This window comes from Bombyx mandarina, chromosome 02, assembly GCF_030267445.1.
Source record: "Bombyx mandarina strain Sakado chromosome 02, ASM3026744v2".
NCBI lineage: Eukaryota > Metazoa > Arthropoda > Insecta > Lepidoptera > Bombycidae > Bombyx > Bombyx mandarina.
In genome coordinates, this window is record NC_143209.1 from 7,532,784 (window position 1) to 7,560,595 (window position 27,812).

The 27,812-nt window shown below is 38.9% G+C and overlaps 1 pseudogene; it reads left to right on the forward strand.

Moving 5' to 3' along the window:
• Positions 1 to 345: 345 nt before the first annotated feature.
• On the forward strand, positions 346 to 27,610 carry LOC149503429 (uncharacterized; annotated as a pseudogene).
• The last annotated feature ends 202 nt before the right edge of the window (positions 27,611 to 27,812 follow it).

Consider the following 27,812-nt stretch of genomic DNA (forward strand, 5'->3'; position numbering starts at 1 on the left):
ACGGAGAATCCGGGAAGAACTTCAAAAGGAAAAAAAACCTTTGACAAGTTCAGAACGAACACTCTGTTTTAATAGGACCTCTTAGATATATATAGTTCCAAAGGTGGGTAAACGACATAAAAGCCGTTGCAGGCTCTACATGGAAGAGGAAATGCCACGACCGGAACTTATGGCAGGATTTGGGGGAGGCCTATGCGAAAGTAAAACAATCTTAGCCGATGTGAAATGCAAAGAGAAAAAAAAAAGAATAGTATGTACGTAAATATGAATTAAGGTTGTTAATAAAGGCTTCTTTATCTTTATCATTCAAACATTAAATAAAATTTAAGTTAAGGCATTCTTAAAATGGAACCCTGGAAACCCTACTCTGACCGGGTTCTGATCCCGGGCGGAGATCGGATATCGGGTGTGAGTGCAAGGTGTTGTCGTTTGGTGCGGTAGGGCCCTAAAAATATCCTTGGTTTCGCGGTCTGTTTCCAACGTCTGCAGGACGTCAAGTCCCACATGCCCAGCGGTTCCCTAGGCGCGGGGATCTCGTAGGAGGTTCGGCACCTTGCCTGAAAAAAAAACTTATCACAGAGAAATCTATATCTTTCTTAGTCCACCCCTAAGGAGATACAGACGTCGCGTAATATATATCGTTCACACTTAACTTACTGGGCTTGTATAATAGCCGGCAAACTTCTTGAGCATTTGTTGACGTAGTGGGGGTAAGTTTGCGCATGGTACACTCACGTGCAAAAATATTATTTACTCTGCGTCATAATGCAATTAAATTATTAAAATCAACATATGTATTTATTTATATATTTATTAGAACATCAACAAAAAATATAGGTTAATAATTGTAATAATTTAATCTTGGGGTAAAATAGATATTCCTTCTATTAAGTCAAAACTAGAGCTGTTGCCAGGTCTTCGTTCAGTTGAAGCGAAGCTGGTATTTGTAATTTTTTTTTCGTTATCATAATCTTGACCATTATCATCATCACTGTTTTCATCACCCGAGTCGCCATCATCGTGTTAAGTCGACATAGGGCTCATCGGTGTAGTTTACGACTCGGTTGGTTCGATCTTCTTTTTTGTCTATAATTAATTATTTTTTGAAGATATTCGATTCGTAGTAATCGAATGTTACTTTTTTCAATTACCAGCTTCCGATTATTTTCTGTTTTTTTTTTCCATCTGAAGCCTAGCTCTTTCATAATTCGTCGTAAACTTCATTCCGAGCCATTAAAATGTATATCTTCTTTAAAATTTTCGAAGCCTTTTTATTACAGATTGAACGAAACTATCCATTCCGGTAACTTTCTTCTTCCCTGATCTTTTCTTACCCGGAGTCCCAAGCACGATGAGCAAGCCAGAGCCTTTAGCTTCGTTAATAATGCACCTAACAGTACTCACTGATGTTTTTGTTGCTTCCGAAGTCTGTTTTACTTTTTCCATAATATAATTCTTCCCCTGTTTTATAATGAAGCAATATACGTCGTACACAATTTTTCTACCCTTTCTTTTGAATACTCCACCAGTTTGTCGCGGCATAGTGTATTTTTTATAAAAAATCAACAAACACTCAACAAATAGCAATGGCAACAAAGTCAACAAGCAATTATAATAAAATATAACTTAACGATTAATAACGATAGATTTTTCACTGTACGCAAGCGTACTTTACGCAAGGTTCGACTGATCTACCAATAACGCGCTCGATACGATTTCCCCTGCCGTCGCGCCTCACCCTCACCACCAAAGTGATCTAAAATTCGGTTCTGCGCAGCCAAGGTCATTTGCTCACGATGTTTGCCGGTTACTATACTAGTCGTATATCTATACAATACTAGGTGACCCGGCCAACGTTGTTTTGCCATAAAATAATCTAAATACCGACTGCAGTGCCATCTGTCGGGCTGATTTGTGAATCTAAGTCACCCAGGGCGACACCCAAATGCATACAAAAAAAAATCGTTCAAATCGGTCCAGCCGTTTAGAAGGAGTTCAATGACAAACACACGCACAGAAAAAAAAAAGATAATTACGCTTCAGAATTCGGCCAGTAGCTTTTGTGTGATGCTTAATAATGCTTAGTTGAATGACTTTGACTATGTTAATGATATTCTAATTTTACTTGTTAAAGATCATCCATACTACCTGGAGCCACTGCGTTCATCCACAGTGCGTTTCCAGAGGTCTTATTTGCCACGTACCAACCGGCTTTGGAACGAGCTCTTCTCCACCGTGTTTCCCGAGCGCTATGACACGTTCTTCTTCAAACGAGGCTTGTGGAGAGTATTAAGCGGTAGGCAGCGGCTTAGCTCTGCTCCTGACATTGCTGAGGGCCATGAGCGACGGTAACCACTCACCATCAGGTGTTCCGTATGCTGCTCATCTATCTGCCTACACAGGTAAAAAAAAAAACTGTTTTGGTTTTCTCTTTTCGTTCACAAAGTTTCAAACGCATCTAACGCGTTGCCTCAACTGGCGCGTCCCAAGTGGTCGCGTGTCGGCTCATATCCTGACAAATATTAGTTATTTGCTTAAAATACCGCTAAATGACGCACGAACATCAAACAACAGCCGCCCCGTGGGAATATCGTCGAATACCATATATTTTAACAACACATTTTAACATTACGAGGGAAACTGTTGTTTTTTTTTTGCGTGTCATCGAGCGATATTGCGTAACGTAAGTCCACGGTAAGCTATTTATTATGACGTGTGAACATTAAAAGATTACAATAGAACAATGATAAAACATTACAAGAGACTTTTTTCTTTCCTACCTAAACTGGTAACGTAGGTGGCTATGCCAACATAACCCAACGAGTAAGTGAGCTCACGGGGCTCTAACCTGAGGACATTGCTAACACTAGCCCTAGCAAGAGCAGTGCTTCGCAAAAGCTACCCTAATCTAAGTGTAGTTATAAGTTTAATACTTTAAAAACCTTCCCGCTGGACCCGTCGCTTGCGACGAAGGGTTCGTCGAGTAAATTAACCCACAGACACAGCCCACTGAGTTTCTCGCTGGATCTTCTCATCGGGTCCCGATTCCGATCCGGTAGTAGATTCATTCGCAAAGCAGCTGCTCTTGAGTTGTTAGGTCTCCTTCGGAGGCGCTCGGGCAGCTGTTAGCAAATCCCACGCGTCTAGGCTGAGCCTATGCTCGCCCCCCTGTCCTGGTGAAACTGGAAAGATCTCCAGGCCACCAGTAATCCTTCAATCCTAAACAAAAACCACGGAGCCAGTCACCGAGCTCTGTATTATATCTGTAATCTCGTTTGGCTTCTTACGCGGCAAGCTAAGCGAATGTTATTTCTGAAAAGCGTGATTCATTCAACTGATTTTATGCTGCATGGTTCATTTTTATAACAATTGTTATGGCTAAGAATTATTACGTTGTTTGTACCGAGAAACAATAATATTATGTTGCAAAACAAAAGGAAATGTATACTCTACCTCAGTGATTCTCAACCTTTTTTTTGTTGCGGCACATATTTAACGATTTCAAAATTTGGCGGCACACAAAAAAAAAGATAAAAATTATTTACTTACTGCATAAATAGTTTATCAAAAAATTTTAATATACGAAATAAACTAAAATATACTAGAATTTTTTTTGTGAATTTAATATATATTCATGTTTAAAATATTTTTCTTTTAAAATGATATAATTTAATAATATTAACATTATTATATATTCGCAAAATTTGGCGACACACTTTTGAAATTTGGCGGCACACAAAAGTGCCGCGGAACAGTGGTTGAGAATCACTGGTCTAGAGAGATCATATCAGCGTAACCTTAACTAGTAGGCGAGCTCATGGGGCTCAAACCTGACGATGTTGCTAACACGAACCCTAGCAAGAACCGTGCTTCGCAGAATCTACCACCGGATCGGAAACGCGACCCACTGAAAAGATCCGAGGTCATAAAAAAAAACTAAAAGCAAACAATAGAATATGACGTAAATGATAAATCATAGATGATGTAGAGAATGTTTGTATGTAAAATACGTGGTTAGATATGTTCCGTCGAATCACATTACGTATATGCGGTTAAGAACGTAGGCATTGGCATTACGAATGAAGTATGAGTCAAACGTAAATCCATTAGGTACATTCATCATGTTTGTTTGAATGACGATGTTAAACAATTAATGAAATTATATATTATAATTAATGAAAAGTGCTGTAAAATTTTAGAGTTTCGACATTTTTTTTATTGCTTAGATGGGTGGACGAGCTCACAGCCCACCTGGTGTTAAGTGGTTACTGGAGCCCATATACATCTACAACGTAAATGCGCCACCCACCTTGAGACATAAGTTCTAAGGTCTCAGTATAGTTACAACGGCTGCCACACCCTTTAAACCGAAACGCATTACTGCTTCACGGCAGAAATTGGTAGAGTAGTGGTGCCTACCCGTGCGTACTCACAAGACGTCCTACTACCATTACACGTCGTCAAAGTCTCGCTTGTTATACTACAGAACAGAATTGTTACATGTCCTGCTTCAAACGAGGCTTGTGGAGAGTATTGAGCGGCAGGCCGCGGCTTGGCTCTGCCCCTGACATTGCTGAAGTCCATGGGCGACGGTAACCACTCACCATCAGGTGGATCGTATGCTCGTCTGCCTACAAGGCCAATAAAAAAAATGCAAGGAGGCCTGGTAAAACTAATAGTGCTTTTTCAGTAGTTGATATAGCCTTAAACTAGTTTTCCAAATCTCCTCAGGCTGTTTAGTGCCATTGTCCGGCCGTTTTGACTCCAACCCTTCATTTCCTTCTGACCGGAAGGTTCGTGTGGTCATTTCAAGGTATTCTGTTGCTGCTTCGTGACAAAAGCTAAACTCTACACTAGTACTTGTGCTTTATAATTTTGGAGATCTGATTTTTGTTATACGATGTTAAGATTCCTTCATCATGGAAATAGTTCATTAACACTTCGTAATAGAGGAAATGTGAAAGTAGCCCCGGAAACCAAAAAATTAAAGAGCGGTCTATTAGCGTGGTATGGACATGTGATGCGTAGAGAGGAGTTGCATGTGACTAGGAGATGTATGGAAATGGCAGTGCAAGGTAGAGGGGAAGAGGTCGACCGAAGAAGACATGGATGGAGTGTGTGAATGACGATATGAGAGAGAGAGAGAGAGGAGGGACTGTTGAGATAACGGCTGATAGAAAAGAATGGAAGAGAAAAATTAACTGTGCCGACTCCACCTAGTGGGATAAGGTGGAGAAAAAATAAACAAACACTTCATAATAATGATGTGTTTTAATTACGAAAACTGGGACACCAGTCTCTGAGATTCAAATACCGATACTGTCGCATCGCTCGATATGAGTACAATACTGACTATTGAAATGAGTACAACACTGAGTATTTTTACTGGTGGTAGGACCTCTTGAGAGTCCGCGCGGGTAGGTACCACCACCCAGCCCATTTCTGCCGTGAAGCAGTAATGCGTTTCGGTTTGAAGGGTGGGGCAGCCGTTGTAACTATACTTGAGACGTTAAAACTTATATCTCAATATGGGTGGCGCATTTACGTTATATATGTTTATGGGCTCCAGTAACGGCAAACACCAGGTGGGCTGTGAGCTCGTCCGCCCATCTAAGCAATAAATAAAAAAAAGAAAACCATGAAGACATAATTTTTCTTTTATAAAAATATACCTACCGTTTTTTTTAAAGCGCCGAGCGGCCAAACCGTTTCCATTGTAAGCGTTGTCAACTAAAAGTCAGTTGCCCCCCCCAAATTGGTCTATGGTAAATTATCAAATAACGAACCGATTCGTTACGTTTACCGAAAGCGAACGGCGTGATCCGAATTCGGCTTTAGCCGTTTCGGCCTAAATCTCTTACGGATCCATTGGAACGGTCGTGTCCAATCCTCGGCCCGTGACGCTCTATAGGACTCCAAAAAACGAAAGGAATGTCACGATGTCAAAGTTTCACACGGGTCACCATTGAACGCTGCATTTATGTCGTACTAGTGGTCTCGCTCAGTAGTCGAATTTCGGCCATAATCAATTGAAATTATAAGTTTGAACATTATTATGGTTCTATGGCAAAAAACTATTAAACTTCTATAGGTACTGCTCTTTTTTACTGGTGGTAGGACCTCTTGTGAGTCCGCATGGCTCACCACCACCCAACCTATATCTGCCTTGAAGTAGTTAGGCGTTTCGGTTTGAAGGGTGGGGCAGCCGTTGTAACTATACTTGAGATCTTAGTACTTATATCTCAAGGTGGGTGGCGCATTTGCGTTGTAGATGTCTATGGGCTCCAGTAACCACTTAACACTAGGTGGGCTGTGAGCTCGTCCACTCATCTAAGCAATAAAAAAAAAAGGTACTCACAGATTTCGCCAAGACTACATTATATACAAATAATATTCAAGACAAACAGTATTAATCTATTCTCAATTTGCCACAGACTTTAAACAATAACAAAAGTTTGACAATAAACAAAGAGTATTATATTTTATTTATTTATTTTTTATTGCCTAGATGTGTGGACTAGCTCACAGCCCACCTGGTGTTAAGTGGTTACTGGAGCCCATAGACATCTACAACGTAAATGCGCCACACACCTTGAGATATAGTTCTAAGGTCTCAGTATAGTCACAACGGCTGCCCCACCCTTCAAACTGAAACGCATTACTGCTTCACGGCAGAAATAGGCGGGGCGGTGGTACCTACCCGTGCGGACTCACAAGAGGTCCTACCACCAGTAATTACGCAAATTATAATATTGCGTAATTAATTATATTATATTATATTGCGTAATTATATAAATATATGTGTTTTAATGTATTTTATATGGATAATTAAAAAAATATATTAATATTTTGCACTCCTTCTATATGTTTTTCTATAAGTGTGGGAAATTTCATACTCCTCCGTCCGCGCAATTTTCGTAACAAGGGATACAAAGATTTCTCTTCACGTATTAATGTGTAGATTTGTGTTGTACCCGATCAGAGTCCTTTTAGCGCAGACACACAGATCCTATCTAACCGAGATTCCTGTACTAAACAACAGATTTCCATCCACTACAGACAGCTCTGTACTAAAACTGTAAAGTAGTAAGTAAGTAGTAGAATAAGCTCTGTACAGTTTGTAGGAGTTTGTACAGCAAATACAGTCGTGCAAACAATCGCATAGGTGCAGTTTTGACCCGCTTGCGCACACGAATGTCCTTTTCAGAACTAGTTCATTACACAACGTACAATAGACGGCATATCTAAAAATTACAACGGGAAAGCAAGGTCTAACACACAATTATATTGTAGCACGCATTTCATTAGTACAATGTAATCATTTATGTGAACACATACGGACAGTGATTTGACGAGCTTGTTGCGAGTTTGCGAACTTAAGACGTAATTAGATGATGACCGAGTGTTGCTTTTTTTTTTTTTTTGATAACGCCATCTTGTTGTGTCTTTAAAGCGGTTAGTTGCCCTCAATTAAGAAAAATAGTACTATTATTCGCCAATAGATGTCGGGAAGAGTTTATTATTGAAAACACGAATAAAACAACATTTTCTGAAAATAAATCGTATCTAGATCGATTTATCGCCCCCGAAATCTCCTGTATACTAAATTTTATGAAAATCGTTGGAGCCGTTTCCGAGATTCAGATTATATACATGTATATATTAATATACAAGAATTGCTCGTTTAAAGGTATAAGATATGCCATGTGCAACATTACTCATGCACAACCGTACTCGTCGAACTCAGCAAAGAGCTCGAAGTGCAACCTAACCTATCCATCAGCCCGCTGAGTTTCTCGCCAGATCTTCTCAGCGGGTCGCGATTCCGATCCGGTAGTAGATTCATTCGCGAAGCAGCTGCTCTTGAGTTATGAGGTGTGCTTTAAAGGCACTTGGGCAGCTCTTAGCAAATTCTATTGGATAAAATTTTATTGATTTTAGGCTGTATGCTCTGCTCTTATTGCATTACACTATGTAACGCCAGATGGCGCCACCTTTGTACATCCTTCCTTCTTGCCATCTTTTGTGCGGTGTGTAAGCGTGTGGGAACTTGTTAATAAAAATAAAACGTATAGTTCAAAGAAGTCTTGTTTATCAATATAAGCTCAATAAATCCCACCCCTCCTGGCTGAGTCTTTGCTCGCTCAGCTGTCCCACCTGTGTGATGAAATTAGAAAGGCCACGGGCCACTGGTAATCCATCATTTATAAAAAAAAGATTGGTATGTATTTATATTGGTATGGAATTGTATATTGGTATGGAGTTGTATATTGGTATGGTATGGTATATTGGTATTGTATGTATGTACTACATACCAATTTTCAAGGTACGACAATTTCGCTTTTTCCCGTCATCGATAAATAAACCACATGCTTCATTTGCGAACGAACCGAATTGCGCGCCAACAAGCTCGCTCAAACAAGGCCCCGTATATTTCACTAGCAACATTACATCACGAACTCAGATCGAGCGGTAATGAGCAACGACTTGGCCCATGAATTATGAATGCAGTTCGACCCAGTTGTGAGTATCGACACGTGGTGACCTCATCGACACCTCATAACACCTCGTCTGTTCACTGAATGAACGTGCCTTTCTTAAAACTAAGCTAACACGTGCTGGAATACGACTGAAATTCGTGGTGTTATAAGACCATTTTTAACATGCTTTTTTTTATTGCTTAAATGGGTGGACAAGCTCACAGCCCACCTGGTGTTAAGTGGCTACTGGAGCCCATAGACATCTACAAAGTAAATGCGCCACCCACCTTGAGATATCTGTTCTAAGGTCTCAGTATAGTTACAACGGCTGCCCCACCCTTCAAACCGAAACGCATTACTGCTTCACGGCAGAAATAGGCAGGGTGGTAGTACCTACCCGTGCGGACTCAAAAGGTCCTACCACCAGTAAATACGGTTGTCGCTTGGAGATAACTCTTAGGTAACCCTGTGCGGAGACACGTAGGGGACCCTGAACTTTTTTGATTTTTTCTGTGTGTTTTCATTCATTCTCTATTCATAATAAATATTTTCATGGCTAAGTACCCTACGGTACGAATCCGTTCGGGGTATAGCTCTCTAAAAGCTGTGTGATTGTGAAATGTAGGGGCATCATCGCGCGTTAGATGATTTAATCTCGTCTTCCCTATTAGGGCTGCCACTGCAAATGTAGCTTAAAATTGAAAATTTAATAAATTTAGTATTTCCTAATAAAGTTGGCAGATTAGCGACAAAGTATTTTTCACGTCATTTCGGATCCTCCAGATCCACTAACGGTGCTTTTAGGTACCTCAAGCACCGGTCACCGTTCTCGTCGAACCCCTCGCTTGCGACGAAGGGTTCGGCAGGGTTCTTGGCCACAGAAAACTATTTTTATTAACATTATCGATGTATTAAAATAAGTTAATCCACGCCAGTTTATTTAAGTAAACTAGTGTATTTAGAACAATGGCATTATGACAAAGCTAAAACCCCTTGAAACTTGAATTTTTAAATTTGTCGGAGAAAAGTTGAAAGAGATATTTATTTACGACTAGCTGACCCGGCAGACTTCGTAGTGCCTCATTCGATAAATAAAAGACCTAAACTTTTGTATAAAATAAACTTAAAACAAACAAAAGGAATCCGTCCGACGCCGCGACGGGGGCCACATAAAAAGGGAAAACAAAATTGTTATTTTTATTAAATTCCTAGCATTTTCTTAATTATCTACCTTTTAAACCTTCTCTGGACTTTCACAAATAAATAAAGACCAAAATTAGCCAAATCGGTCCAGCCGTTCTCGAGTTTTAGCGAAACTAACGAACAGCTATTCATTTTTATATATATATAGATATTTTCTTCATGTCCATGAAGCATCGTAATAATACAAATCAATGTTGCATTTTATTTTGTGGAGTAAAAAAAAATATATTAGTAATAATATAAAAATTACCGTCCCTACGTACAATCAAACCCTTTTCATACGGAAAACCCTTTTTTCAAACATGATACGGTACAAATTTAATAATAGTATCCCTTAGGTTTTTTTTTTTTCGTACCTACAACATTCGTAATTCGCATATCCCATCTATCCGAAATCACTTTCACGATAGTACATACATATATCTTCGTTTTGTGCTAATGAAAACATATCTATATATTAGTACGTGAAGCAAAAACTTTGTATCCCTTTTTACGAAAATTGCGCGGACGGAGGAGTATGAAATTTTCCACACTTATAGAGAATATAGAGAAGAAGTGCGCAATGCTAATGTTTTTTTTAAATAATGCATAAAAGATACATTAAATCAATAAAGAAAACATTACATACACTACATACCATGTATTGGACGCACACACGCATGCATACTATTTATTGTCAAACTTTTGTTCTTGACGTCTGTTATCAAATTGAGAATAGAATATGGTTTGTCTTTGTTAATATTTTTTTATAGTGTATTCTTGGCGAAATTTGTGATTATAGAAGTATAAAATACAATCATAAGTGTGTACAAACTTACAATTCCAATAAATTATAGTCGAATTTCGACTACTGCGAGACCTCTAGTCTTTATGAATACGCGTAAACTTTAGTAGGTTGGCATTGTGTTCGTATTTTTTGCCGGTTCTGGCAAGACTTTTATGGTTCGTAATAATTACTTTCTTAATTATACATCGAGGGTTGAAGGGCTTAACAGGTTAAGGACCGAGATTTTTTAGCGATTTTTGCCAAAAGTAATTAATTATGTATATTGATAAAGAATTACTCAAATAAGATATTCCTACTTTTAGTTTTTTTGATTATGCAATTATATTGTCCAATGGTCCCCCTTTAATATGTTGTAGCTACTAGCCTAGATAAGCTATGGCGGTCCGCGTTTCTTAGATATTCAATAGAAAACTTGCGGCTAGGAGTATTCTAGGTGGTAGGACCTCTTGTGAGTCCGCACGGGTAGGTACCACCACTTTACCTATTTCTGCCGAGAAGCAGTAATGCGTTTCGGCTTGAAGGGTAGGGCAGCCGTTATACCTAGGTATACTGAGACCTTAGAACTTATATCTCAAGGTGGGTGGCGCATTTACGTTGTAGATGTCTATGGGAATCAGTAACCACTTCCAAAACACCAGGTGGACTGTGAGCTCGTCCACCCATCTAAGCAACGTAAATGCGACTTATGAAGAGTAAAGACGTCTCGGAATCGTCATCGTTTCCTGCTGCCCAACCTCTTTGCACGATTGCCCATTTTGCGACATACATCGTATTCGGAATCAGCGAATTTTTCTCCTTCGAATGATGTGTTATTACTGGTGGTTGTAACTATACTGAGACCTTAGAACTTATATCTCCAGGCGAGTGGCGCATTTACGTTGTAAATGTCTATGGACTCCAGTAACCACTTAACACCAGGTGGGCTGTGAGCTCGTTGACCCATCTAAGCAATAAAAAAAAAGAGCATTCGTACTCCAGTTTATTTATCTTTAGGTTCGTTGATAGCTCATACCTACGACGGGTAAGTTATACATTCATATTAATATAAACTCGACTATAATTCACTTATTTGGTGTGTGGGAATCCATGAATCAAAACGAAGGTAGATATTCTTTTTTTTTTTAATCACAGAGCGAGGGTACCAATTTTTTTTCTCGGCCAAGTCGTACATATACGAAATCGTGCCATAGATAATGACGGGTTATCCGTGTCCGACGTAGAGCTTAGAATCGTTAGACATGTCTAATCATGTTATTTTATTGCTTAGGCATTACAAAATTAAGTGACGTTTATCGTATGTGCTGTGTCTCCTAACGCGGCATATGTGTAAGATTTTAATTACACTGGACTCCGTGTGGTTAATGCACGTTTTTGAACGTTCTCGATAGCGTAAAAGTTAACTCAAATTTGTATGGAGTCGGATCGTTTGCTTACGTTTGCCGCTAGGGGCGCTGCTCCAATTGCATACAAATTTGAGTTAACTTTTACGCTAACGAGAACGTTAAAAACTCGCAATAAGCACGCTGCATGTGCTTGCCGTTTGAAGTATTTCTTAAAGCAAAATGATCATAAGTGCTCACGACTGATACTACTATTACTCTCCTTAGCCGATTTCGGCCACGGCGTGCTCGTGTGTAGCTAACATAGCCGATCTTATATTTAAACGTGTGTGCACTGCGGACAGGTGACCACACCCTTATTTTGGGTGTAAGACATATAAATTAAACAGACTAACTTTATTCACACTCTGATTGAATCTGCCAATTTTACATTGATGCGTCTTATTCAACTACTCTTTCTCTACTGCCTGCATTCACTTTTGTCTTAGCCGGCTATCCCCTCTTGGCCGATCCCGTATCTTAGTCACGTGACTTTAAAAGCAATCAATAGACCAACTAATAGAGAATAATATTTTAAATGATCTTGCGATATAAACTTCATATTTAATAATAACTCTGAATATCTACAGGATTCCTATATAATCATAATAATATAAATAATCATAAACCTTACAACTATAATAGTTGTAAGAGATAGCACAAGGCGGATTTGGTTTTCAGTTCATCGCGTCGAGCATCTGTTCATCAGAGCTGCGTATTTCTCCAAGTTTTTTATCACTGCTTTTCACCAAAGATTTCCATTCTGGTCGTCGGCCATTTTCTCCCACTCGGAAGGGTTAATGTCACACTTCTTCATGTGCACATATCACGACATACTAGTATCTATTGTAAGGAAGGAAAACCTAGGAAGTGGGCGTGGCCTGCTGACGTAACGCCGCAGCAATGTTTTTTTTTTTTTTTTTTTTTTTTATTGCTTAGATGGGTGGACGAGCTCACAGACCACCTGGTGTTAAGTGGTTACTGGAGCCCATAGACATCCACAACGTAAATGCGCCACCCACCTTGAGATACAAGTTCTAAGGTCTCAAGTATAGTTACAACGGCTGCCCCACCCTTCAAACCGAAACGCATTATTGCTTCACGGCAGAAATAGGCAGGGCGGTGGTACCCACCCGCGCGGACTCACAAGAGGTCCTACCACCAGTAATTACGCAAATTATAATTTTGCGGGTTTCATTTTTATTACACGATGTTATTCCTTCACCGTGGAAGTCAATCGTCAACATTTGTTGAGTACGTATTTCATTAGAAAATTGGTACCCGCCTGCGGGATTCGAACACCGGTGCATCGCTTCAACACGAATACACCGGACGTCTCATCCGTTAGGCCACGACGACTACTAATGTGCTTTTAAGACCCTCAAGCGGTGACCGTCCTCGTCGAACTCTTCATCGTAATCGACGAACGTACCCATAGCCCGATGAGTTTCTTGTCGGATTCTCTTAGTGGGTCGCGATTCTGATACAGTGGTAGATTCAGTGAAGCACTGCTCTTGCTAGGGCTATTGTTAGCAAATTCTTTCAGGTTTAGCACGTGAGCTCACCTATCCGTCCGGGCGTAGCTGGAATAGCCTCTTAGGGAAAAAAAGCCGCAGCGACTTCAGACTGATCGTGATTGAAGAGGGGACAACTAGCCTATTGTCTCGTAAATTTGTTTTTTCTGATCTCAGCACCAGAGTTCGATGGACGTAGTACATTCGCGTGTTAACTTAACTACCCGCATTTTGTCATTTCTATTTAAAATCATTAATTGTTGATTTGTACTTTGTATCGTTTTAATTATATTTTTTTAATATGTTTTGAGAAATCATTCTAATTCTATAGAAAACGCTTAAGAATGAATAAATGCAATTTTTTTTAATGTCGCATCTAAATGATTATTAACTCTGCATCAGTTTGTAATCTAATAACCGTAGGACAGAAATGTTTTGTTTCTAATCAAACGAAATGAACCGAATTAAAATTTTCCATATCATTTTGTTTCTCGCTAATTGTTTGATAAAACTATACTTATATTTTTAATATCTAGATCGAGCATTTTAATTGTCTAAATGAGTACACGTTATCACGATTCATCTGGTGTTATGTGGTTATCAAAGTCTATGGACACCACGTTGTGAATGACTATTTTTGAAGTGAAACTTCTTTAGGCGCATGAGGGTAAAATTTTTATAGAACGTCACGCAGGTACGCAACTGAAGTGACATCAAACTACTATTGAAATTAAGTACTTGTCAAATGTCAGTAGTAGTAGTAGTTGTTGTATTTTTCCAACTGGAAAGGCAAATGTATCATACCATACAGCCTAATATTTTATATTTTTTTTGTGAAAGATGTTAATAGGAATTGAAATGAAATGGAAAGAATTTGGAACATTAATCAAATAGCATGAAATTAAATTAGTCAATTCAATTGGCAAAATATTAGTCATTTACAATTTAAAAATCTAAACATAATGTGACTGTCAACACTGAGGTTTGAGATTGACATTTGACGACTTTTGGCGGGAACATATCTTCCTTTTTCCCTTCCTCTAAGTCTCGGAAATCTAAAGTTTTAGATTTGTATAAATATAAGCAAGACTTATAAATTAGTTCGCCAAAAAAGTTTCACTTCTGACATGTGTACTTTGTACGCACGCACTTTTTTTTTCTACCTATGCTGGTAACCTATGCTAGCCTAACCGGGTAGGTGAGCTCACGGGGTTCTAACATCGTGACGTTGTTAGCACTAGCCCTAGCAAGACCAGTGCTTCGCAGAATCTACTTTCTTTTCTCTTTTTTTCCACCTTATTCCACTAGCTGGGTCGGCACAGCGAATTTTACTATTCCATTCTCTTCTATCCGCCGTCATTTCAACACTCACTCCTCTCTCTCTCACATCGTCATTCACACACTCCATCCATGTCTTCTTCGGTCGACCTCTTCCCCTCTACCTTGCATTACCATTTCTGTACATTGCCTAGTCATATGCATCTTCTCTCTACGCATCACATATCCATACCACGCTAAACGTCTGCTCTGTCTTATATATCTTATCTCTCTCCGTATCGCTTCCCTGAAACTACCGCCGGACCGGAATCGCGACCCACTGAGAAGATCCGGCGAGAAAATCAATCAGCTTTGTCTGAGGTTATGCATGTTTATTTTTATAAAAAAAAAAAAAAAAAAAATATAATAATAAGAAAATGGCTTCGTTACGCATTGAAGAAACTGTTCGCGAGTTACACCAAGTGGTCAGTGATTTGGTTACTAAAGTCGAGCGGTTAGAGCGTGTTATTTCTGAACAAAATACGATCATCAAAAATCAATGTGAGGTGCTGGCTATGACAACAAATACATCGGTTACTGTTGCCGATGACACAAGTACCCACAAAGATAGTGATATTTCTGTTCCTGCGTTAACAAATAAGCAGAGAGTACCGATTCGATTGGCTCGTACTCGGGCCGTGTCAGCAATCACAGCGATGGCATCTGGACGCAAGAAAGGGACAACGAGTGCGACAACAGTATTTCCTACGTCTGCCGCACATTCCGTTTGCACTTTGCATGACAAGCCACTGGATCAACCTTCATCGGATGCCCCTGTTACCCATCACAACGTCACTAAAGCGCAACTATCGCTTTCATCCGGGACAGCTGAGGTTCAATCTGGAACACTCAATGAAAAGTGGGTTGAGGTTAAGTCGCGTCGTTCCTGAGGTCCACCAGCTAATGTACTCAAAGGAACGGCCACGCCCGGAACTATGACCATCGAGGCTGCTGAGAGATGGAAGTATTTACACCTTTATTTTGTTAAGGAGGGAACTACCGATGACATCATTCGCGATCACCTTACGCAGATTTGTAAACAAGATGTATGTATAGTCGAGTCACTAAAACCTCGCGGTAAATACGCCTCTTTCAAAATAAGCGTTCCCGTTAAAATGGAGGGTTTGGTTATGTCTTCGGCAAATTGGCCAGAGGATATTTGCATTAAGCCATGGCGACGGGGATTTCGTAAGCCCAGCGACATTTAAAAATACAAAAAATATTGGTAAATCGTTTTCAGTGTATATTTTATATCAAAATGTACGCGGTCTTAGATCTAAGTTAAGTTTATTTAAAAAATCACTTTTGAATACGAATGCACATTTGATAGCTGTTACCGAGACATTTCTTGTTAGTTCGGTATATGATGGAGAGCTGTTCCCTAGGGGATATACTGTCTATCGACAGGATCGTGCTAACGATGCAGGCGCGGGTGGCGTCTTGCTCGCTGTTCGCAACACTTTCTCCTCACGCCGTATTACTAATATTGATGGTCTCACGGCTGCGCAGGAGGTTTTATTTGTATTAATAACTTATAAAAATATTAAGTTTCTCTGTTGTGTAGTATACTTACCGCCTAATTATAATAATATGGAGTATATACATGTGTTACAAACCATCGAAAATGCTATTTGTAAACTTGCACCGGTGGAAGTAGTTGTTATTGGTGATTTCAATTTAAATTCTGTGTCTACCTATGTACGCGAGCAATTCGAATATTTCTTAAATTTTTGTAAATTAACGCAATTTAATACTATTCCAAATCATCATGGAGGTATCTTGGATTTCGTTTTGAGTGGACTACACAGAGAACGTGTCTGTGTTGTGAGGGGAATCGGTGCTCTCGTGCCGGAGGACTGCTATCATCCGACGCTTGAAGTATCCGTGCGATGGCCTAGCAGGCGGAGCTGTGTCGGCGCCGGCATGCCCTCCCTCCCTCTATCATCCGATCCAGCCTACGTACTGGATAGCGGCTTCCAATGGAATTTTCGTAAAGCTGATATTAATGTACTATATGCATCTTTTGCTGAGATTGATTGGAGTGACATTGTTTCTGAGACGGATGTCAACATCGCTCTTAATACATTTTATAACAAATTATACTCTATAATCGACTACTGTGTGCCGACCAAACGTTGTATAGTAACAAATCAAACCAATAAATACCCAACTTGGTTTACTTCCGAAATAATACAAAACTTAAGATTCAAACATTTTAACCACAAAAGGTACAAAGCTGAGGGAAAAGAAGTAAATTTAGAATTGTTTAAATATTATAGGAGTAGAATAAAATATCTGATCGAGACAGCGTATAAAAATATTTGTTGAGTATAGAGAGAGACATCGGTGATAATCCAAAAATATTTTGGAAGTTTATTAAAGATAAGCGACAAAGTAGGCATAATTGTAATAAATATTATGATTACTTGGGAAAACCTGTGGAAGGACAATACGCGGCAGATGCATTTGCAACTTACTTCAGTTCAGTTTTCTTAGCCGATGAACCCAAATTAGATCCAACTGAGGCCCAGCATAGTGCAGCAATAACATCACAGTTTTGTTCCAGTGCTCGAGTAGCTTTATTGACTGTAGATAATTCCGACCTGCGCTGTGCTGTGAAGCGCATTAAGCCGTTCTCCGCATCAGGTCCAGATCGTATCCCTTCCTTTTTGGCTAAGGATTGTATAAGTGTGCTTAGTGTACCACTACTACATATTTATAATCTCTCACTCCAAATGTCCACATATCCATCTACGTGGAAGCACACTAGAGTAACTCCGGTCTTCAAGGGTGGTGACCGCACAGATGTGAAAAACTATCGACCCATCGCAGTATTATCAGTATTTGCAAAGATATTTGAGTCCATTATTAATAAACATGTTAGTGCGCAGATCCGGAACCAATTGACTGACAGTCAACATGGTTTTCGAGCTGGTAGATCTACGGCAACTAACCATATTAATTTCGTCAACTATGTTGCTGCTGAAATGGATGCAGGGAAACAAGTCGACGCTGTATACTTAGACTTTGAAAAAGCCTTCGACCGTGTCGATAATGACGTACTGTTGATGAAATTTGCTTCATTCGGATTTACCCCAAAACTCCTCAAATTATTTTCTTCTTATCTCTCTGATAGGTCTCAGCATGTTGAGTTAGCGGGTTTCAAATCTAAAACTTATTTTACAAGATCAGGGGTCAGTCAGGGTAGTAACCTTGGTCCCACTCAGTTTTTAATCATGATAAATGATCTATCTTCTATTCTCAGTGAGAGGACTAAGTGTCTTATGTTTGCTGACGATCTTAAGCTGTACGTTGGGGTCGGGTGTGATGCTGAGCGCCATGCTTTGCAACGCGACATTACTCGGGTTGCAGAATGGGGAGAGCGTAACCGCTTGCATTTTAATACTAATAAATGCAAGGTCGTTGCTTACAGCCGGTCACGGTCGCCCGTGTTGTTTCCATACCATTTATCTGGAGTCATTTTGAATCATGTGGCAGTTATACGTGACCTGGGAGTTATTTTCGATTCCAAGCTAACGTTTAAAGATCACATACAAAATATATGTAAAAGGGGTAGTGGTCTGCTCGGGTTCATAATTCGTCAGACGCACGACTTTGTAGGCCATCGTGTGATTGTTATGCTGTACGATGCCTATTTGCGAAGTAGTCTTGAATATAACGCACTCGTGTGGGATCCTCGCGAAGCAGTTCAAAAGCTAATGCTGGAAAAACTACATAAAAAATTTTGCAGGTTCCTATTCAAGAAAATGTATGGATACTATCCGTTCTTGTATCCATCACTTTATGTGACTGGTATGGTCGGATTAGATACTCTTGAGCTCAGACGGAAGATGACTCTTGTGGTGCATTATTATCAGCTATTGCATAACAAAATTGATAACTCCACTGCACTGGAATCAGTGTCGTTATATGTGCCTGATGGCTACATGCGCGGATGTATGTGTGGAGGGGTGCGTCGCCAGCGGCAGCTTCTTAGTACTACGCACGCGCGTACGCAGCACACCGCTAACTCCCCGACGCATCGTGCTGTCTCGCTACTCAATGGCTTGCTAGCTTATGCTCCGGAAATGGATATATTCCATGATGGTTTGCAGCGATTTATTTTTGTTGTCAGGAATTACTTAAGCTAATTATTAATACCTTACAAATGTTTTGGTTTATACTGTTAATTTGTAAGTAGACTAATTAAATAAATAAATAAATAAATAAATAAATAAATAAATGACACTATTCACCGCGCCTCATAATTGAAGATCTGGGTTATACTATATTGTACTATAGTACAACTCATATATTGAAGTATACGACCTAGAAGGACATGTCATAGCGCCCGGGAAACATCGTGGAGGGGAGCTCATTTCAAAGCCAGATGGTACGTGGCAAAGGAAATCTCTGGAAACGCACTGTAGATGAACTTACTTATTAAGCTTTTAAACTTTATTGGTGTTTTTTTCAACTGATCAACTGATTTTTGGTTGACAACGCTTACAATGGAAACGGTTTGACCGATTGGCGCTATAAAAATACGGTATAATATTTATAAAAGAAAAATTATGTCTTCATGGTTTTCTTTTTTTTATTTATTGCTTGGATGGGTGGACGAGCTCACAGCCCACCTGGTGTTAAGTGGTTTCTGGAGCCCATAGACATCTACAACGTAAATGCGCTACCTACCTGGAGATATAAGTTCTAATGTCTCAGTATAGTGGCAACGGCTGCCCCACCCTTCAAACCGAAACGCATCACTGCTTCACGGCAGAAATAGGAAGTGTGGTGGTGCCTACCAGCGCGGACTCACAAGAGGTCCTACCACCAGTAAAGGTGTTTTGGGCTAATGGAATTTCCGATGAGTCCATCAAACGGGCAGACCTCTTGTGTAGTCTCGGCCGAACATGCAACTACCTACATAATAAGAGCGAGAAATGTAATGCAAACTCTTACAAAGACTTCACAGTATAAGTTGCATTCGTCAAAACGTCATCGAAATTCGGTTGGCTAATACGTCAGTTGTTAGGGTGTCCATGAATTTGATGGATTTTTAAGGTCATGTTTATTCGATTTTTTTGGCTTCTTTGTTAGCAAAGGAATATTTGAATGTCATTTTCATCGACTTGGAGAAGGAGGAGTCCAGAAGAAGCCAGTCAGCGATTTGAATTAATTCTTCGACGCTTAAGCGCCTTTACCAGATCCTAAACGGTCAATAAACCGGTCAATAGCCACTGTTATTAAGAGCTAAACAGAAGAAGAGACCAAAACAGAATGTATACTTTAATGTATAAATCTACAGTGGTTTTTACGGATGCTCCGTTATAAATGCTGAACCATGCATCCGATTGACTTGAAACTTGGTATCCATGTAGAAAATACATGTACTTAATGGATAGACTAATATTTATATGAGTGTTGGACTCCTTACACCAGTTCCGGGGGCGTTAATGATGAGAATCTTTGTGGGGGTGAGAAATAATAATGTTAATTTTAAATGCCCAGCGAAGCGGACGGGTACAGCTAGTAATTCATAGAGCTTCGTTCCTCGCATCTCCTCTCTGTAAGACATTATAATTATACTAATCTGTTTGTTTGTCAACCGCCATTTTTGGAGTTTACTCCTTTAGAATCGATTTACATATATAGGCCCGGGGTATGAAAATTATGGGGACCAAAATCGTACTAGCATGTCACACGAAATGCGTTATGCGCATGTCACACGAAATGCGCGCCGGGCTGCTGCGCCGGCAGTCCGCCACAAAGCCTCGTACTGATCGCGCGTTTCTCTCATTTTGTATTTTCATATATTTGTTAGTCGTTTGTTTTGTGTCTCGTTAATTTGTTAATAATCTGTAGTGTATCGTGTTGTCGTAATATAGAACTATTTCTCGTATTGTTTCGTTTAATTTTTTATATCCAGTAAACTCCAGTCGTGCGTCGGAGCGGACACACACACTTTTTTTTTGTTTTTTTTTTAATCCACATCCACAATGGTGTAGTTACTTGAGGCCGCATTTCTCTCGCGGAGACACTTCAATAGACTTTCAACGCTAATCTCTTCTTTGCTAGGTATTTTGAACGTCTTTTCTGAACCTGACAATGTCTCGTATTAATTATTACTACTGCCTGATCTAAAGTCTATAGCTACGTACAATAACTATAATCTAACAACGTGTACTGGCTAAAAAGAATAAGTGGCGTCTCTTTTTTTTTTAATTCTGAACCAATACATTTTGATTATGGAGGGTAGAGGTAAGGAGAACCGTCTCATATGGGAGAAGCTTGAAAAATTGTCCCTCTTTCAACACTAAATAACAGTTCAAAAATCCTACAGAATGGCGCTAGCATAGGTACAGGGTATGGATATGAATCGAGCTGTTGTTGACTGATTGAAGTATGCTGAGTTAAGAAATTTAATATATTTAATGACTAGAGTAGTTAGTATTAGTGTAATATACAAGACATGTTTATATAGTCCAGACTAATTTCGTCAATATAACCTAAAATTATTGTTGTGGTAAAACGTGGAGACATCGATTGCATTTTCTTATCAGCTTTAAATAAAATACTTTTTGTGGTTTTGTAGTGCTTTTGGGAAATAAACGACGGAAGGAAAGATCTTCCACCGAGCGGGTGATATTAGCTCGGTAGACCGACGGTCCGAATGTTGTTGTTCGGAACTTGTATATATGCAAGCTTATCTTGATAATGTCGTAAGCGAGATTCAGGCATCTGTCAATTATCTTGCGTTGTATGATGGCTACCCACCACAGTGCTTACAGTTCTTTCGTCTTTTTTTATTTCTCTGTCTTATTCTAATAACTTTCAACGCCTTTTTTTAAATTTTCCCCCGGTTGCTACTGTAGCGCCGCCGCGCCGCCCTTATTTAGCAGATTTTAACGGACACTTTTTCGCACACAGAGACGGTTCTCCTTACCTCTGCCCTCCATAATTTTAATCCCTCTGCCTCAAGTAAATATTGAGACGTTTTTTTTTTCGTTAGGCCCTGGGAATTTACGTCAACAGAAAAATACACATAACTACTCGTAAAAAAAAAAAAATTTGAACCTCTCGACACAGCGACGCTTTGGGAATTACACTTCGAACAACTATCGGTGATTCGATTGCGGCTCCCGCTCGACGACTCAAACACTCCTTGGTCATTTTCATTTTGACTAATTGTTCAGAAATCAAAAAACAAAAACAAAAAAAACATGTGTACAATTCACACGTCGTAGAAGTGAAACCTTCAAAAATTAAAAAAACAATCGTCCTAAATGTCTAAGTATATGTAAAATTTTGTCATTGTAAATCATCTTCTATAGTATGAGGTAGCGCCCTCTGTGAATTGATATTTTAACTTCACGTCTAATGTGTTCTATCTCATTCTCTCGCCGGCCGAATCCTATACATTTATGTGTTTGTCTCTCTATGGACTTATTTTTTCGTTTCATCGAGTTTGAAATCACAACGATTCTAAAGAAGTTTCACTTCAAAAACAAATTCTAAATATGTATGTATTTAAAAGTAAATACAAAATTACACATTTTACTATATATTGCTAGAGTATACTGTAATGTGGCGTTTATTAATTGTGTTCATTATCAAACAGTAAGTTCAGTTTGCTAGTCGACACAAGCTTCGGTGGACACGATGAGGTCACAAACAAAATTACTTAAATAGTGCAACTTTTTTTGGAGTTTACTCCTTTAGAATCGATTTACATATATAGGCCCGGGGTATGAAAATTATGGGGACCAAAATCGTACTAGCATGTCACACGAAATGCGTTATGCGCCTGATTGGCTCCTGATTGCGTGATGCGTGCGCGCGCCAATCAAAATCGTACTAGCATGTCACACGAAATGCGTTATGCGCCTGATTGGCTCCTGATTGCGTGATGCGTGCGCGCGCCAATCAAAATCGTACTAGCATGTCACACGAAATGCGTTATGCGCCTGATTGGCTCCTGATTGCGTGATGCGTGCGCGCGCCAATCAGGAGCCAACGCGCGGCCGCGTTATCGCAGGTGACGCCGGGCTGCTGCGCCGGCAGTCCGCCACAAAGCCTCGTACTGATCGCGCGTTTCTCTCATTATTGTATTTTCATATATTTGTTAGTCGTTTGTTTTGTGTCTCGTTAATTTGTTAATAATCTGTAGTGTATCGTGTTGTCGTAATATAGAACTATTTCTCGTATTGTTTCGTTTAATTTTTTATATCCAGTAAACTCCAGTCGTGCGTCGGAGCGGACACACACACTTTTTTTTTTTAAATTTCAATCAAAAACAAAACAGGTAATATAATTACAAAAAGGCAATTCTATACCTTGAGGAATCAGTGATTATGGTCGAATACCGAACATCGGACGAAGACTAAGTACAATCATGGTCACAGCATTCTCGATACATGTCGTAGTTGAAAATTTTTATGATCATTAGGATGATATTCAAAATAAAAGTATTCACTTACGAGAAATTAAAGGATGTAGCTGTTTGCAAGACACGGTAGGATTATATCGACACGAAATATGTATGGACCTAATATAAAATGGACTGAATCCTTTGGAATTTATTTGTTTAATCTATCTATGTATACAAAAATGAATTGCTGTTCGTTAGTCTCGCTAAAACTCGAGAACGGCTGGATCGATTTGGCTAATTTTGATCTTGAATTATTCGTGGAAGTCCAGAGAAGGTTTAAAAGGTAGATAAATATGAAAATGCTCGGAAATACATAAAAATAACTGTTCATGACGATGGTGAAGAAGAAACTACGCATGACAGAATTATAATAGTTTATTTTATTTCTTGTAAATACATTATTTAACAAATGTTGACGCATGTCACGCGGCTGGTCGACTAACACGAATCTTAGGCCGCGGGCGCATCCTCCTCCCGCTGCCTTCCCCCGTCCCCTCTCTCGCCCTAAACGTCGTGAACAATAACAATTTTGTTTTCCCTTTGACGTGTCCCCCGTCGGACGGATTCCTTTTGTTTGTTCTAAGTGTATTTTATATAAAAGTTTACGTCTTTTATTTATTGATCGAGGCACTAAGAAGTCTGCCGGGTCAGCTTGTTTACTATAAATATCGAATGCGATATAAAAATCATCTATATCATCCAAACTCGATACAATAGCTGTCGTGAGCATCCGTGATCAAATTAGCGCGCTCAACCGCTCGAGGTACGCCATTAAAATCGTAATAAAAATTCGTGTGATTGTCCAATATAAATCTGATGAGTTCATATTAATGTTACGTCATCGGTACCGGTCGAGACGAGAAATAAAAAGGCGGACCGCGAAGCAGCGGGATACCAGACCCGGGACAGCGATCTCAACATAATGACCCGTAATGAACGTTGATAGCGAACAATAAGTTCGAAAAGTGACTTTGAAGAATGCGTAAAACGGAACGTGTTTCAAAACAAAGAAAAAAAAACAAAAAAAACACGCGCGCATCTCAATTCAAAATTTAAAATCGATTTTTATTTTACGGCTATGACAATTAGCCGTTTTGCCTCGAATTTTAGCCGAAGAGTTTGTTTTCTTTTAAAAAAGGAAATGCATTTAAGTGCCGGTGCACACCACGTTTTTTAAACGCGCCGTCGACGGCGCCTTTTTATCCTACAGAGCGGTTTGTTGTCGTTTGTATCGATACAAACGCGCGTTAGCATCGCGTCTGTATCGATGCAAACGTGTATTTGAATGTACTAAAGGTCCCGCAGTAGTCGAAATTCGACTATAATTAATTGGAATTGTAAGTTTGTAGACTATTATGATTGTATTCTATACTTCTATAATCACAAATTTCGCCAAGACTACACTATAAAAAATATTAACAAAGACAAACAATATTTAATCTATTCTAAATTTGACAACAGACGCCAAGAACAAAAGGTTGACAATGAATAGTATGCATGCGTGTATGCGTCAAATACTATACTTGAGACCTTAGAACTTGTATCTCAAGGTGGGTGGCGCATTTAAGTTGTGGATGTCTATGGGCTCCAGTAACCACTTAACACCAGGTGGGCTGTGAGATCGTCCACCCTTCTAAGCAATAAAAAAAAAAAAAAAACATGGTATGTAGTATGTGTAATGTTTTCTTTATTGATTTCATGTATCTTTTATCCATTATTTAAAAAAAATATTAGCCTTGTGCACTTCTTCTCTATATTCTCTATAAGTGTAGAAAATTTCATACTCCTCCGTCCGCGTAATTTTCGTAAAAAGGGATACAAAGTTTTTGCTACACGTATTAATGTATAGATACAGGTGTGCAAAGGTCTACGGGGTGCGTCTGACTTGCGTGTGATAGCTTATGCCTATGTATAGGTATAGATATATAACACAAATAATGTTAGTAAATTAAGTAATAATATATTGATAGTTTATGCCTATGTATAGGTATAGAGATATATAACACAAATAATGTTAGTAAATTAAGTAATAATATATTTATAAATAATTGCTGTAAATATAATTTTAAATTAAAGCCAACGTTCGAGCGATGACAAACAAGTATGACGCATAGTTGTTTGTCACCGCCTACAAAAGCCCCTGCGCCGACCAATCTGGGGTCATTCTCGGTTGAGACGTCGGGCGGTGCGGAGCTCTCTCCCTGGCTTGATACTGTGTATAAGTGTGGACATTGTGAATTAAAAGATAAGTATAATTATTACGTTATTAAATAAATATTATTATGTATGTAAAATGTTTCTATTTGCCATTTATCATAAATAAATGAATATACAATGATTATTACATAATGGTATTATTATTACTCAATAGATAGATGTTCCTGATGAAGTAACTGTTTTGAACTATGCTTCAATATTCAATTCAACAAATATATAGTGTAGAATTGATAAATTGCTGATTTATTGGTTGTTGTCAGCTTAGGTTTCTATTATCAGAAGTGGGATACGATAATCCATGCTTGTTAACTGATATTTTCCTTTTAAAGTTTCCAGATGGATTTACCTAAGCGCTTCTGAAGGCCATCAAAGACGCAGTTTCCGGTTCCCGCCAGAACGACAGCGAGGTCGCTCTGCCAGTATTTGATCCAGCTAAAAGTGACCTTGGTGCTGAATCATGGTGCAACAATATTGAAACCCTCATCCAAAGAGTTTGGATGGAGTAACGCCGCAACAGTCGCCAAAGCTGGTAAGGCCCGTAAGGGATCCGCCTTATTGTGGTTTGAAACATGGGACCCGGCTGAGGGTCGTTCGTGGGACAATTTACGTTTAGAGCTGGTAACTTTATTCCCTGAGAAAAAGAATCTAGCAGAAAAACTTCAAAAGGCAGTACTATACACGTCTGAAACTGCAGACTCTTATTGCGAGTACGCAAGAAAAAAAAAAAAAAAAAAATAGGTTACTAAAGAATACAAAGATTACATTTACGGAATTATAATTGACTGAATTAGTCTGTGGCAGTATATGCGATGTTAATGTAAAAATGGCTTCGTTTAACAGCAATGTTAAAACTACTTCAGAATTAATTGCCCTATTTACTTCTTACGCGAAAACAAAAAACAAAAAAACAAAAAAACAAAAAAAAAGGGCCAATAGATCGCAACCCCCGTAAGCGCTTTAAGACTGATTCTAAACCCGATGACATAAAGTGTTTTAACTGTGGTAAAATCGGTCACACCAAACAACAATGTTACAGTAAAAAAAAAAAAAAAAGTGCCCAAGAACAAGGATCAAATAATGATAAAATAAAATTTTGTACTTATTGCAAAAAACCCGGGCATTTAGATTCTTACTGTAGATATAAACCCAAAACGGACCCTTCTAAAATTGACTAGAAACACCGAAAAATGGGAATGGGGCATTGAACAAGATAGAGCACGAAAGTATGTAATTGATCATCTTACCTCCAAACCTCTTTTGACAATATTTGACCCACAGCGTCTAACAGTTACACACCGATGCTAGTGCTATAGGTTATGGAACAATATTATTACAAGTTAGGTAACGTGAATAAGTTGGTCGCTTATTATAGTGAACGGACAAGTCCAGCAGAATCCATGTACTGCTCTTATGACCTAGAAGCACTTGCCATTTTACTGATTGCAATGCAATAAAATCAACCATGCCGAAAAAAGATTTGTCACCTAGGGTAGCACGTTGGTGGACCTTTATGCAGGATTTTCAATATGTTGATTTTCTAAATCGCAATCCTGTTTCCGCTCCTTCAGAACGGCAGCATTATCTTAAAGTAAATTTTATTGAAGCCGATAATATCCGTTAATATAAGTCGCGAGTCTTGGTTAAAAATCGCGCAAACAAACGACCCCGAAACCCAGACCCTAATGTCGCAATTGCAAGTCGGTAACTTAGACACTAACCAATATGTAAATAAAAATAATTTATTGCATTATAAAACTAGTCCTGATTATGAGCCGAGGTTGTTTGCGCCGAAGGGATGTAGATTAAAAATCTTAAAACTATTTCTTAATGAAAATTGTCATGTGCGGTTCGATAAGGTTTTACATAAAATCCGACAATATTTTTGGTTCCCAGGGATAACATCTTTTATCAAAAAATATATTAACCATTGTCTTACTTGGGTTAAAAAGAATTACATCCGATCGATAAAATTGCTGTACCTTTCCATACCATAGTAAATCTTATTCTTGGAATAACTCGTTAGTTAATCGAGAGTAAATCAATTTTACGTTTTACCATCTACAATTCTAAGGATAGTGGGCCTATTCGGAAATTGTTGCTATACCGCCGTTTCTCACGGAATAACGGAGCTATTCCTAGAATGGCGTCAGTCAGTCCATCTGATTTCTGTCATTTCATAAATATTTATTCTGTTTTAATTTCAAGTCAACGCAATGCACAAAATTATTATTATTAGTCTGGCATTGTATAATGCAACGTTTAAACGAAAAAAAAAGATAAAACTACGCGACAAAACTTGACGATTCCCTCAAACAAACAACAAATAAAATTAATACGTTTGACAGCTAGATATGTATCGAACTGTTTGTTTGTTTTTTGGTGTACATTAAAGAATTCTCTCTCTCTTACACTACAGCTAGTTTTTCACACAAAAATACGGCAAAATCGAGTTGACACTATGTATGCTTTTACACTATGCCGTTG